This window comes from Benincasa hispida, chromosome 6 (assembly GCF_009727055.1).
Source record: "Benincasa hispida cultivar B227 chromosome 6, ASM972705v1, whole genome shotgun sequence".
In the NCBI taxonomy this organism is placed as follows: Eukaryota; Viridiplantae; Streptophyta; class Magnoliopsida; order Cucurbitales; family Cucurbitaceae; genus Benincasa; species Benincasa hispida.
In genome coordinates this window covers 22,676,094-22,687,526 of record NC_052354.1, presented here as the reverse complement: position 1 = coordinate 22,687,526, position 11,433 = coordinate 22,676,094, and the positions used below count along the sequence as shown (strand labels likewise).

At 40.3% G+C, this 11,433-nt stretch overlaps 1 long non-coding RNA gene across 8 annotated transcripts; it reads left to right on the top strand.

The window, feature by feature from the left end:
* The first annotated feature begins 427 nt into the window (after positions 1-427).
* On the top strand, positions 428-3,072 carry LOC120079579. 8 transcript variants are annotated; one of them, XR_005482270.1, is made up of 5 exons: positions 429-657; positions 756-836; positions 945-1,043; positions 1,712-1,884; positions 2,117-3,072. It is a non-coding gene; the product is annotated as an uncharacterized LOC120079579 (long non-coding RNA). The 8 variants fall into 8 exon arrangements; XR_005482267.1 differs by having other exon boundaries at positions 756-858; positions 948-1,043; positions 2,117-3,062; XR_005482266.1 differs by having other exon boundaries at positions 756-858; positions 2,117-3,062.
* Positions 3,073-11,433: the final 8,361 nt, after the last annotated feature.

Genomic DNA, 11,433 nt, shown 5'->3' with positions numbered 1-11,433 from the left:
ACTCCAGAGATGCGGATGCCTTTAGGGGAGACTGTCCATCTTGTTGCCTGTTGCGCTAGTACCTTCAGCATGTCTCTCATCAGTTCTTCTGTAGGATCATCAATGATCTTGTTCCCTAGTGCATCAGGGTTGTCCCTCATCTGATAAAGTCCATTGATGTCCTTTGCGCTAAAGTGTACTGTCTCGCCCTTAAACATCACCACATCCCTATTTGCTCTTGTCACACATTGTAGGATGTTGGATTTAAGTTATTGTTGTTCCATTGTTGAAGAAAATGGCAAAGCTTTTGGTGGAAGTTGTCTTTAATAATTTTGGAATTTATAAATAAAGAAAAGAAAAGAAAGGGAATAAAGAAAAAGAAAAGAAAAGAAAAGGAAAAGGAAAAAGGAAAAAAATGAAAGAAATTGGAAACTCATTCGGTGCTTAGGGTTTAAAGTGAGAACCCACTCATTTCAGCCCATTTCTCCATCATTTCCCATTATATTTTTAGAGCATTTCGAGAGAGAGAGTGAAGGAAGAGGAAGAAGAAGTTGCTGCAGGTTGGAGGTTGAAGAAGGGAGGAAAAGCTCATGCAAGTGCAACCATGGAAGAATTTGGGTTCAACCTACCTATCTCTGGTTTTTAAGTCGGTTTGAGCTACAAAAGAAGAACTAAGAGGTGAGGCCTGACTTTCTTGAAAGTTAATCTATTTTCTAACAAATTTCATGAAGAAATCTTGAGCTAAATCTGATGTTAAGTTAATGGTTTTTGAAAAGGAAAACAGAGCACAGAATTTTCGTGCAAATCAGAAGGATCTCTGTTTTTCTCTGGTTTTTCAAACATTCTGGGGTGTACAGGTTGGATTAGAAGCTCAATTGGGTATTTCTGGAAATATTATTCAATTTCCTATAACTTTCATGAAGAATTCGTGAGCCAAAAATGACTAGAAGTAAGTTTAATTTCAGAAGAAAGGTAGAGGGTAGCAGAGAAGCACGAATCTGTATTTGCTGTGTTCGGGGGATTTCTGGACAAATACATTGGGAATCTCATTTGTATTCCTTCAGGTAAGTTGTAGAGGGTTCCAAAATGAAGAGTTTGATATATAGTACATTAATTTTGGTCAAGTATTGAGGAATTTATGAGTGTTGGAAGTTAGGGTATTGAATCTGGGAAATCTGGAAAGAAAATGTGAAGTGTGATTTTATTTCTAGAATTTAGAATTCATGAGCATGGAAAGACAAGACGATTTATAGTTCTGATACTCGATTTCAGTTGTTTGACAGGCCAAGAGGAAATAGGCCGAGTCTACAGACCAAAGAACTAGCCAAGACTATGAGTGATAAAACAAATTTCAAAAATGATTTCTAAACTGTAATTTATGCTTAAATGGTTTACATGCTTGAATATGAACTTATGAATGATACATGATTTCTATGAATGGTTTCAAGCATAAGTTTTGAGCTTAGATTTTCTAATGAGGTTTATATACGAGCATATGATTATTGACTTCCTGAAAAGTAGTTGAAACGATACCATTTAAGGTAAAGTATGTATTAGTGAGTACTGTTTAAAGATTTTCAGTTTTTCACGAGCAAGCCGAGTAAGCTTGAGTTTTACGAAAGATAAAGATAAGTAGGCATGTTTTAATGTTTTCATGTGGTTTTCTGAGACTTTTATTGACTACATGACTGAGATATTGAGCCCGAGGCTATATGGTACCGTGTGCACACAGGTTATATTCCGTTGTTGATGTTGAGTGTACTCCATGACAACAATGCTGTCGGGAGTGCTGGGCGGGCCCCACTACGACAAAGACGATGAGAGTGCTGGGCAGGCCCCACTACATCGTAGAGCTAGTAAACGTTGGTTGTACTGGGTGTGTCCTACACAACGTTGATTTGTCATGTTAGTTAAAATGTTTTATATACTTGATATGCCTTGCTAGATTTTAATGACGTACTTGCGGAATATTTGAGAAAGCTTTTAGCGTTACACATTTATGTTTAACGCTTTGATTGAATAGATTTATACGTTTAAAGGTTTATCACGTGTTCTGATTTGCGGATTTACAGTTCTAAATTTAGTCACTCATTGGGCTTCGTAGCTCACTCTTTCAAAATGTTTTCCCACTTTTCAGGTAGAGATCGAGCTCCCGGTGCCTGATAACTCCCAAAGTCTGTTTTCTCCTAAAAGCTTCTAGATCAAGCTTCATACGTGGGTGGAGTTGTACATTGTGTCTGTTTAGATTGTAAATGTCTTTGTAAGAACTGGATAGTTTATGGTTGTGTAAGCACTAGATGTCATGGTTGTGTAAACCCCAGTTGGATATGTTTTTGGTTGTGATATCTCTATCAGGTTATTTTCCAAACCGTGTTATGTCAGGACTGCACTTCATGTGTGTCTAAAGGTTTTCAGGGATTCCGCTGTGTTGTGTTACATGTAAAGTATTTTATATCTAAGATTAGTATGTTTATCAGGTTCAACGATTCAACAGGGTCAACAGGCATCGTTAGAGGAGGACGATGTCTGTTGGCTTCACGCCATCTCCCTGACTAAGCTAGCAGGTAGTTTAGGAGGGGGTGTGACACTTCGAGCTTTTAGGAGAAGAAAGGGTTTTGAAAGCAAAATGTTTAGGGTTTTGATTTGCTGGTAAAGAATTTCCAAAGATGGAGGAGGGAGTATTTAAAGGTTGGGTCGTGGTGGGGCCCAATGCGATTTGTGTTGCAACTGACCTTGAGCATCTCAACAGGCGCGTTGTTCCACCTCCCGCATTTATGGAATTTTTAAAAAAAGCGTCCTTTCGTCTGCCAGGCCATAATTTCTTAGGCATACAAATCAATTGGCCTTCTTCCCGAATTACCAGACGAATTTTCTTTAATATTTTATTTGAATGGACGCATGATAAGGTATAACGCATTGTGTTCAATAACGCAATTGCATCTTTGCAGAGGATGGGCACAGCGCATATGTCCCCGCAACACACCCCTTAACCAACGCATTTCTGGAGGATGCTTTGACATAATGCATTTGGCTAAGGACGGGCAAAGGACATATACGAGTGCAACACATCCCTCAACTCAATACAGTTAAGTTAGGTGATCGCAATGCATTCCTAGTAGGTTTGGGATGCGTCCACTGTAATCTTGCTTTCTTATTGTTCAATGTTTTATTTTCGTAATTATGTTTTACACAAGTATTTTATTTTATTATTATTATTATTTATTTTTCTTTATGACTCAATCATTCACAAATTAAAGCTCATACTCTGACTACTGAAAACTCAAAGAATTAAAGGCAGGAATGAATTAAATGCACAGAAGTAACTGAAGAATGAAATTGGAAGAGTCAAAATTTTCATTAAATGAATCATTAAAACTTGGCTCAGAAATCAAAGAAGGAATTTAGTAAAGTAGAATAAATGTAGTATTGAGATATGAACCGAAAATTTGCGTTGTCTTTGATGCTCGCAATCCACATACCCATAGGCAGTCAGGCTTGCCTTCACGGACATTGCTCTTTCCCTGTTGATCCCAAAGCTTTAGAATTGCTGGGCAGTGTTCCAGGTGTTCGACTTCTCAGCTCAGAGGCCAGCTGGCCCACTTGGATCTCCAGATTTCGTATAGAGGAATCTTGGGCTTGCATTACTGCATCATTCTTGTCCATGTATTGTTTCAGCAGCACCTCCAACGATCCTCCCAAGGGTTAGATGATGATGAAGGTTGCTGGTTCTGCGGTCTTGATTGCCCCTAATTATGGTGAAATAGAAGATTCCCTCTACTGCCCCCTTGATGGTTCATTGGCCCCCCAGATTGGGATTGCCACCCTAACCAAAGTTAGGTTGGCTTCTCCACCCCGGATTGTAGGTGTTACTGAATGGGTTGTTCTGGATAGCACACACTTGCTACAGATTCAATGGGCATCCTTCAACTCTGTGAGCCCCTCCACAGCTAACGCAGTCGATTGCGGCCACTTGAGCCGGCGCAGGGGGTTGCACTAATTGTGGAGCAATGGCTCCTTGATTAATGGCCATTGATTGGAGGATCGAGGTTATCGTGGCCATCTGGGCAGCCAATGTAGTCATTGTCTCCGTCGGGACAATGGTTGTTTCAACTTTTTTTCGATCAGCACCTCAGCCTCCATATCCGTCATCTATCCAGTCATCCATATTCCTCGAGATGCGATCAAGGATGACTTTGGCCTCTGTGTATGTCTTGTCCATAAAACCTCCTACTGTGGAGGCATCAGCAACAGCCTGCATTGCTATGTTCAGACCATTATAGAATGTTTCCATCAGGACGCAATCGGGAATCCCAATATGCGGGCAGTTTTTTATCAATCTTCTAAATTGAACCCAGGCGGTGCTCAGGGTCTCATTCTCTTTTTGTTCAAAGTTTAGCACATCCTTCCATCTTCTTGCGTTGACAGCCGATGGGAAGAACTTCTACATAAACCGCTCAACCAATTGCCCCCATGACGTGATTTCATTGGGCTTTAGTGAATAAGCCTACTTCTTAGCCTCATCCCTCAAGGTGTAAAGGAATAGATATAACCTAATACTCTTCGGAGTCATGCCAGGTAGGGAGAAATTGCCGCACATCTCAACGAAGCTGGTCAGGTGGGCATGCGGGTCTTCACCTTGCAGACCCCTAAACTGCCCTGCGTTCTGAATCATTTGTAACATGACCNGGGTCTTCACCTTGCAGACCCCTAAACTGCCCTGCGTTCTGAATCATTTGTAACATGACCGGCTTGATCTCAAAGCGGGCATTCTCCTCAACAGTTTGCCTTGAGATTCCAGGCGAAAAATCGTACAGGTTGGGTGCCGCATAGTTTCGCATTAGGATATTATGATCGGCTGCCAAGAATACGGGATCCTGGGCCGGTCAAACAACCCCTTGATTCACATCTGGCACCGCGTCATCGTTATTATTTGCCATGCTGGCCGCCTTTTTTTGCCGATTCCTATTCTGGCATATCCTCACGCGGAAGGTTCGCTCGATCTCAGAGTCAGCTACGAATTCCGGTTCAACACCAGAACTCATAAATCGACAGGCCGCTCTCCACGTTAAACAACCAGTACAATGAGATTTGTCCTGCAAAATACTAAGAACCACTCAAACAATAAATCGTTGACCAGCTCCCCGGCAATGGCGCCATAAACTTGTAACGCGATGAGATATGTGTATGATATTAAATGCTTTCAATGATGCGATACTACTACTATTTATGCGTTAATTAGGGATTGCTCAGGTAGTATGCCCTGCGTTGTCACAAGTTTCCTTACAATGGAACCAAGTGTAATTCCACTGCAAGTTTCTCGGTGTGATCCGAGGTCTAACACAGGGAAGTGGTGCCGATTATTGTGGTATGTTCATGGTATATCCGACTAGGTTTTTTAATTCTTTATAAAAGGTGTGTACAGTATGTAAATTGAAGTAAAATAAAGGAAAGTGGTAAAGATGCGATAAGACATAAAAATACAATAAACCTAAGCTAGATGTTACAAGATACATGCTTTATATGCAAGATACTAGGATTAAGGCTGGTTGTGAAGGTCGTGCAAAGACGTGGGATGCAACAACAAGTCCTGTGAACAAATTAGATAGAGAAAGATAAGTATTACAAACAACGCAAGTTCTTAATTGAATTGAAGGTACAAATATTGTTATGCTCTTCTCTCCGCATACACCTCTCAGTGATCGGCCGCGTTTCCCACATGTCTGTTGTGAAACAAAGTCTAACGTAATGAACACAAGATTGCTTCCATGTCTGGACGTACTACTTGCTTTAGTTAACGCACTCTTCTGACCTTCTCTCGATAGATCAGAATGACATCTTCACTTCTACTCTCACAGGTGAAGATGCCATCTAGCATGCTTTAGCTAAACGTATTTTATAACTTTATTGCATATTAAGTTCCTCGTGATTCATATTGCTCATCAATGGATTAAGAAAACATCATGAAGAAAGTGACTAATGGGTGAATGGAAATAGACAGAAAATGGTAAACGAAATCTATCAAAACATTTAATATTTCTACTAAGTGTTTGATACATGATATGTGAATGAAGAGATAAAGAAAATATGGAATACAATGAAAGAGAGATAGAACATATACAATCCGGTGCCAATGTCTTGGCACAGATTCGATGGAGATCTACTTGCCGGATCGGATGGTTTCAATGGCAGGAAGAGCTTCTCTTTCACGCTTGTTCCACCAGTAGTAGGGGTCTCTACACAGAGCTTCGATCAGGTATATGACAGGTCAGATATGAGATTCACCTCTTGACCTTATCTCGTTCTCTTCCCAGATTTCTTCTCTTCAGCACTCAGCTTAGCCTTTTCTCTTCTAAAATCTTACAGCACTTAGCATAGTATCAAATAACATACTTTTCTCTGAAATCAATGAGGTATTTATAGGAGCAGATCCTTTGACTTCGGCCTTGTGGTCCCCACGTGATGGTTATGGTTATTCTGCAGATGGAGGGATATTATTCTTTCTGTATAACCATTCGTTATACACGTGTATAACCATTAGTTATACACGTGTCTCAATCCTCCGCTCTCGCGTTGCTCAATTGCATCTTTCGATCATGGGTTTGCATGCAGTCTATTTTTTCTTACCGCATGCGGTCGAAGCGTAGCTCTGGACCGACTGTCGCATTGCGCCGTTACTTCGGTAATCGTCTCTTCATGGTTGATTGATGAGCGCAATGTGACAGAGATGCGTTGATTAGTTTCTCATGAGCCTTGAGCGCAAGCGGTGACTTGGTCTCCTGCAAAACAGAGTAAAGTTTAGCTTGTCCTCCATCTTTTTTGCGTCAGTGGGTGTAATTACAAACATTTATAATTATTGTCATACTAGGGTAATTTTCATAAAATTGGCGCATAATTACTAACTTTTGACCATAATATCTAGATAAGGTGACATAAATAACTTTTATTTCTACAAGTTATCACTGGAGCACCAGAGCTGTTGTTTTACCACTCCTCAATGTCACTGCATGACATTGCTCTTTACCTCGTGGCCCTGATGCTCATGAACTGCTAGGCAACGTACTAGGCACTTTATTCTTCAGCTTAATCGCAAGATGTTCAATCTGTTCTTCCAACTCTTTAAGGGAGGCAGCTTGCGACTGTCTAATTGCCTTGCTCTTTTCGATATAATGTTTCAATGAAGTCTCAAGAGACGAGGTACTGCAAGAGATATCATATAAGAACGGTTGGTCATAAGGTTGTTCGTTTTGAAAATTACCTGGGCTATGGTCCGGATTAATGAAGACCGGAGAGTTTCCTTGATTCCCTTGATAACTATTCTGATGAAAAATGTGGCTCTCCTGGTTGTGATTCTAGTCCCAACTTAAAGTTGGGTGATTCCGCCAACAAGGGTTGTAAGTCAAACGGTTCATTATAGACAGAGTATACGGCCTGGTGATTCCACGGGCAGACTTCTACTGGACGTCTCTCTCCACATTGAACGCAATTCATTGCAGCCACGTGTGTCAACGCATTAACTTGCATTGAACCTTGAGAGAGATGGCTTTGTTGATTAGCCATAGTCTGTAGGAGCGAGGTCATCGTGGTCATCTGGTCGACCAGTATGCTCATTGTATCATCTGATACAATGGCATCTTCTGCTCTTTCTTGCTCTGGACCTTTTTTCTCACACCTGGTATTAATCCACTCATCTGAATGTCACGAGATACGATTTAATATGCTCTTGGCTTCTGTATATGATCTGTCCATTAATCCTCCTGATGCGGAGGCATTGGCAACTGCTTGTGTTGATTGATCTAAGCCATTGTAAAAAGTCTCCATTAGAATGCTATCGGGAATCCCAATATGCAGACAACTCTTCACTAATTGTCTGAAATGCACCTAGGCGGTGCTCAAAGTTTCATAACCCTTTTGCTCAAAATTCAACACATCCCTCCGTCTCCTTACGTTGACGGCTAGAGGGAAGAATCTGTTCATGAACCTGTCAACCAATTGTTCCCATGCGTTAATCTCATCTCGCTCTAACGACTGAGCCCACCTATTTGCTTCATCCTGCACTGTATACGGGAAAAGATATAATCTAAGTCCTTCTTGAGTCACACCAGGCATAAAGAATGCACTGCACATGTCTACAAAGCTCGCCAGATTAGCGTGCAGGTCTTCTCCTTGTAATCCTCCGAATTGCACCACATTCTTAATCATCAGCAGCATAATAAGTTTTATCTCAAAGTTTACATTCTCCTCAACCATGGGTCTTGAAACTCCTAGTGAGAAGTTATAAAAATCCGGTGCTGCATAGTCTGTTATCGGGATATTGCGGTCAGCAGCAAGAAATATGGGATCTTACGCTGGCCAATTTTCCCTTTGATTCCTTGCAGGTGCCTCGTTATTATTAGCCATGCTTCTTCACTGCTTAATTCGGCCCTGATGTTCTCTTACGCGGATAATACACTTGATCTCTGGGTCCACTTAGAATTTCTGGATCACTCCAGTACTCATAAGCCGTCAGACTGCTCTCCGCGATAAATAGCCAGTACAAAGAGATCTGTCCTGCAAAATACCACAAACATATTCAACACTAACCGTTAACCAATCCCCGACAACGGCGCCATAAACTTGTCGGGCATAAAATTTATCTTATCTTATGGCATACAATGCATGGATCAATAGAATACAAGATACAAGTCCATGTCCCCGTTACCAGTTCCCCGACAATAGCGCCATAAACTTGACACGCTTGAAATGCGATGATGCTAAATAAGTAGATGGATGGTGATGAATGATGGATCATACAAGCTCATGATGCCATAAACTTGATGACTTGGAAAGGAAGAGGAATGTGGATGCTGTTGAAACTTGTAGAAATACAAGTTAGTTGTACTTCCTTATCTAGATATTGCAGCCAAAAGAGATTAAATATGCGCCAATTGTATGGAAATTAGCTTAGAAATACAATAATTCTTAATTATCGCAATTACACCCACTAACATCGTTAATATGGAAGAAAAGGAGATTTCTACTCTATTTTGTAGGAAACCAAGTCACCGCTTGCGATCAAGGCTCAAGAAGAACTGACCAACGCATCTCTGTCACATTGCGCTGGTCAATCCACACTGAAAAGACGATTAACGCAATGACGGCGCAATGCAACAGTCGATCCAGAGCTGACTTTCAACTGCATGTGGTAATAAAAACAGCACCGCATGTAAACACTTGATCGAAAGATGCAGCTGAGTAACGCAAAAGCGGAGAAATCTGGGAAGAAGAAGAGGCAAGGCCGAGAGGTGAGTCTTAGTGTTCATCTACCAGATCCCTGCCGCGAAGCTCTTTTACTCAAATCCCTACTACCGGTTGAGCAAGCCTGAGAGGGAAGCTCATCCATCTGTCCAATCCATCCAATCCAGCAAACAGATCTCCATCTAAATCAGTGCCGAGACATTGACGCTATTTGTATCTATTCTATCTCTTTTCATCATTGTAGTTCATTTTCTTTATCTTTGTATTCACACACCATGTATCAGACACTAAATAGATATATTGTATGTCTTGATCGCTTTCATCACCACTTTTCTGTCTATTTTTATTCCCCCGTTTATCGCTTTTTTCATGACGTGTTCTTAATCCCCTGGTAGTTAATATGAATTAAACGAGTACTTAATCTGTGTTAAAGAGATAAATTGCGTTTAGCTAAGGCATGCTAGACAGCATCTTCACCTGTGAGAGCAAAAGTGAAGATGTCATTCTGATCTATCGAGAGAAGGTGTATATTTCACCACAGACATGTGGGAACACAGCCGATCACTGAAAGGTGTATGCTAAGGGAAAACGGAACCGTACTTATCACTTCAACGCAATTAAAAACTTGCGATGGTTATATTAGTTATCTTTCTGTTCTGTTTCATACATAAGACTTGTCGCCGCATTACATGATCTTTGTAGAATCTTCATAGCCAGCCTTGACCTCAGTATCTTGTAACATGAAGCCTATATCTTGTACCATCTTAGCTTAGGTTTTCTGTACTTTATTTTATTATCGAATTTTTACTGCTCTTCTTTACTTTATCACAATTTTTATATACTTGCACAAACTATACTTTTAAAGATTGAAAAACCTGGTTGCATGTATCATAAACATAACGCAATAACCTCAACCATTCCCTATGTTCGACCTCGGATCGCACCGAGAAACTTGTGGTGGAATTATACTTGGTTCCAACGCAAGGAACCTTGTGACAACGCATAGCATACTACAAGAACATCTATTACTAACACATATCTAGAAGTAGTATTGCATGAATTAAGTCAAGTCGAGTCATTATTGCATAACATTGGACTTGAACTGTGCATGCATGTCATCGCATAAATCCAACGCTACAAAACATGAGCTTGTAGCATATCATCTAAGCATCACATACTACGTTCATCATCAAGTCAACAAGTTTATGGCGCCGTTTTCGGGGAACTGGTGAGGGGAACATGGACTTGTAGCTTAAATCATTGTACATCTTATGTCATCAACAAGCTTATGGCACCATTGTCGGGGAACTGGTAATGGGAACATGGACTTGTAGCTTAGATCATTTTACATCTTATGTCACAACAGCTGTGTTATGCTTATTCAGACACACTTTATTTATGCGATACTACTTCTAAATATGCATTAAAATTGAATGTTCTTATAGTATGCTATGCGTTGTCACAAGTTTCCTTGCGTTGGAACCAAGTATAATTCCACCGCAAGTTTCTCGGTGTGATCCGAGGTCGAACACAGGGATATTTTTAGGTTATTGCGTTACATTTGTGATATATGCGACCTGGGGTTTTTCAATTAATAAAAGATTGTGCGTACAGGTATTCAAAATGCGATAAAGTAAAGTTGTACAGTAAAGCAAAGATACGATAGCATAAAGTGCGATAAAATAAACCTAAGCTAACATGATACAAGATACAAGATACATGATACATGATACCGGGATTGAGACTGACTGTGAAGATTATACAAAGAATCGTGTTATGCGATGGCAAGGCTTTATGTATGATTCAGAAAGAGAAAAGATAATTAATACAAACATCGCAAGTTCCTTAATTGCATTAAAGATATAAGTAAGGTTCTGCTTTCCCTTGGCGTACACCTCTCGGTGATCGGTCGCGTTCCCACATCTCTGTGGTGAAACAGGGATGAACATAATGAACGCAAGGTTGCTTCCATCTTTGGAAGTACTTCTCGCTTTAGTTAACGCATTCTTCAAACCTTCTCTCAAAAGATCAGAATGGCATCTTCACTTCTGCTCTCACAGGTGAAGATGTCGTCTAGCATGCTTTAGCTAAACATATTTATTTCTTTAGCATAGATTAATTTACTTGTTATATTCATGCTAATTACTAAGGGATTAAGAAAACATCGTGGAGAAAACGATTTATGGAGGAACATAAATAGACAAAAATATGGAGATGAAA